At 46.7% G+C, this 3,834-nt stretch overlaps 1 pseudogene; it reads left to right on the top strand.

The window, feature by feature from the left end:
- The first annotated feature begins 1,183 nt into the window (after positions 1-1,183).
- LOC115861021 (CST complex subunit TEN1-like) lies at positions 1,184-1,555 on the top strand (annotated as a pseudogene).
- Positions 1,556-3,834: the final 2,279 nt, after the last annotated feature.

Genomic DNA, 3,834 nt, shown 5'->3' with positions numbered 1-3,834 from the left:
AGCACTGAGTAAAAACCTTTTATGGCATTACTTTTTCCCAATCTAGCCCAACTGTTACACATTTGATGGTAGGTGTTTTGAAAGAAAAAAAAAAAAAAGAAACAAAAGCAGAATGCTTCCACTGCACCCCCCCCCCCCGCCTCCGATAAAAGAATTTAAAAAGATCTTGGATAATGTTTGATTATAAGACTAAACAAGAAGTATACAAGACCATGGGAAAGCAAGGAGATGCTCAAATAAGAGTCATGTGAAGAGACACAGCAGACCTCTACTTTCCGGTCCAACGTGAAAAGAGCTTGGAAGTCATCACAACAAGGAAAAAGCTGAACAAACTGAGAATCAATAGCTCTTCTTAGATCCATCAGAGAACTGAGGTCACAGGTCAAGTTGCTGCTCTGAAAACAGAGTCAGAAGGGTACCGAGAAGCACAGCTTGCTGGGAGCAGACACCTGCTGATGGAGGCAGCACAGGTGGGAACTCAGGTATAACTGAGGAATTGCTGGAGGCTCAGTGTGAACTAGCCTGAGAGTTAAAAGCACCAGGGTCCCCGGTCTTCGGGGTCCTCTCACTTCTGTGGGTTTTAACACGAGGAGCCCTTCCAGGTTCTCGGAGTGTAGACTGCAGAAAGACACCCTGTGCTTGTGCTTCCAGTAGGAAAAGTTGAAAAATACATATTTGGAATGTACCCAGAGCACTGTGTTCTCCTAAAAAATGACTGCCTTCATAAGACACTGTTTTACCAGAGCCCAACTGACCCGGAGGAAGTAAATACCTCAATCAAACTCCTGTAGCCTTTAACGTGGGCCGGGGACATACTCACCTCCTGGCCCTGGCCTTACTGCTCACCTGCTGAGGAGGGGGTGCTGACAAGACTTGTCCAGGGCACAGCCCGTGGGCACAGCCTCACTAGAACATTGAAACGTTAAAAGATTCATTGAGGCGGGACAGATCGCAGCCGAGGCCGAGGCGACGCTGGTGTGCGCGCCGAGGCCGGCAAGTCCCCTGCTCTCGGCCAGGGGAGCCTCAGAGTGGCCCCCGCCCCCTGCAAGGGGACCCCGGAAGAAGGTCAAGAAACTGCCCTGGGGGGAAAGCGAGGCGCTCTCGGCAACCCGCCCCTCCCTCGTCACTTGGCCACACGGGGCGGAAAGAAGGAACCCAAGGACCCGACGTCCAGACAGGAGAAATGATGCTGCCCAAACCGGGGATCTGTTACTTCCCCTGGAAGGTCAGCGCCGGCCAAGTTCCTGATGGGGACACACTGAGAACGTTCGGCAGGTTGTACAGCTATGACACGACGCAGCCCCGAGTGACTCTGATGGCTCGGCACAGATCTGACCAGCACCCGACCCCCGTCTGCACCAAGTTGGTGGAACCGTTCCAAGCCCAGGTGGGCTCCCTCTACACCGTCCTTGGGCAGCTGGATCATTAGAAGGATGGAGGCTGCGTGGTGAAGGCCTGGGTGCTGGCTTGTGTGGGAGGAATGACTCTCCCCTGGTCAGAACAAGCCGTCCGGGAGCAGAGGCTGTACCAGCGAGAGAGGGACAGCAGCCAGTAGAGAGCAAAATGGCAGCTCGTGGCAAACGCCCTTCCTCCCCCACCTGCCCTGGAGCTGCTGCAGAGGAGATGCAGGAGCTTCCCCCGAGTGACAGACTTCGGAGCTGGAGAGAAGAGGGGAGGGTTGTTCATCGCGATCGCCCCAGAAATGGGAGCCTAGAGATCAGAGGCTGGGTTCTGGGGCGCTGGGGGCTGGGCCTCGTGTGTGTCCTGGAGGGTTCCAGAAGGTCCTGGTGAATAAAGCCGCGCAGTGTGACGAAGAGGAAAAAAAAAGAAGAAGATAAACTGAGGCACATTAAACATTTTAAGAGTTTATTTGAGCAAAAATCAGTTGAATCCGGCAGAGCCAACCCAGAAGTGGTTAGGAGTTCGGGAAGGGGCATTTATACAGCAAAGGCAGGAGCAAAGCAGTGAAATTATTGATTGGCTCTTGCTTAAAGCCTCGTTGGCGGTTTGTGATTGGTTGTCATTCCCAGACTTGGATTTTGGTTTGCCGCCTTAGACCCCCGTGGCATCACAGCCCCTTCCGTCCAAGGGCTTCATTGTTTAATGAAGTTAACAAATCTGATCATTGCAATTGTGTGTAAATGCCCACAAATACATACATGTTCATAGTTGGCAAAAAAAAAAAAAAAAATCGTTAAACTATCAGTTATCTCAAGATGCTCATTTTAAAAAAAAATCATTCCATTTCTTAATTATTTGGTTTCTATGTTTAGAGTGAAGTGGCAGCTTAAAGTAATGATGTTCGATTAGGGTGGGGAGGAGGAACCTCCAGCATTTCAGCTCTGACTCTGCAGTGTAATTGCGTTAAGGAGTAGATTTTCTCATTTGTAATGAGGATACAATGCCAACCTCTTAATGGGATTTTTATTAGTTTCCTCTGGCTGCTACAAAAAAATTGCTACAAACTTGGTGGCTTTTTTTTTTTTTTTGGCTTTTTATGGGGGGACCTCGCTGCATGGTATGCAGGACCTTAGCTCCCCCGACCAGAGATCTAACCTGCAAACTTGGTGGCGTAAAACAACACAAATGTATTATCTTGCAGTTTTGGAGGTCAGAAGTTCAAAATGGATCTCAATGGGCTAAAAACCCATTGAGGGTCTGCAGGGCTGTGCTCCTTCTGGAGGCTGTGGAGGAGGATCCATTTCCTTGTCTTTTCCAGATTCTGGACACTGCCTGCATACCTTGGCTGGTGGCCCTTTCCTCCACCTTCAGGCAGCAATGGCTGGTCAAGTCCTTCTCGCTCTGGCCGGGCTCTCCTCCCTCACTCTTTCACTTATAAGGACCCTTGTGATCCCACTGGGTCCACTCAGATAATCCAGCATAATCACTCCATCTCAAGATCCTTAAATCAATTATATCTGCAGATTCCCTTTTGCCATGTAATCTAACATAAATCCAGGTCCCTAGAATTAGAGTGTGGACATCTGGGGAGTCAATATTCTATTCTGCCTATGACAATATTATTGAACAGCTTATAAGAGGAAGTGTGTACAAAATGTTTAAAATATATGATGACAAAATTATACCATTTTTTTCTCATCCCCCCCTTCCCCTCCTTCTTCTCTTCCTCCTCTCTCTCCCCTTTTATGAGACTACATATTTTTAAATTGATTTTTTGCATCTTTCATTTGAGGATCTAATCTTATTGCTATTTACTGCTTTTTTCTCCTTCTCATTTTATTTTCTACAGTCTTGTTTTCAATATTTATTTCTGCATCCTTGAGTCTTACAAAGTAATCCTGTTTGACAGCCAATTCCTGCCTGCTGTCCCCTCGTGACTATTTCTGTCTCTCGCTATATTCTCACACCATTGGCATGCTCCATATTCACCTTTGTTCTGTCACCTCTTAGAATGCATCACTTATGAACCATATTCTCAAATGTTTTGACTGTTATGTTACCTCCAGATGAGCAGTTTTTTTCCTCTTGAGCTATGAACTACATTGACACTTTATGCTTGAGTAAAACTCAGGATACCTCCTTGTTTATCTGTTTTAAGGGAAATGTTTCATGGTAGGTTTTCATATTCTAAAGTTTTCCTCACATATTTGCAGAACTGTTAATGGAGAAAGAATTTCATCGCTGTGTCTGAGCAGTACAGCAAAGTAGAACTTTATCAAGTATCTAGTCAGCAAGATCAATGCAGACAACTAATATAACAACCCAGCACACAAAATGACTTTAATGCAAAATTGAATTTTTGAAGTGCATGCAATGTACAGTGGAATAAAGTGGAGATGGGCAATCGCCTAAGGCATTTGATAAACCTAGGAT

The sequence above is a fragment of the Globicephala melas genome, chromosome 9, assembly GCF_963455315.2.
Source record: "Globicephala melas chromosome 9, mGloMel1.2, whole genome shotgun sequence".
Classification (NCBI taxonomy): Eukaryota; Metazoa; Chordata; class Mammalia; order Artiodactyla; family Delphinidae; genus Globicephala; species Globicephala melas.
This window is presented reverse-complemented; position numbering and strand designations above follow the sequence as displayed.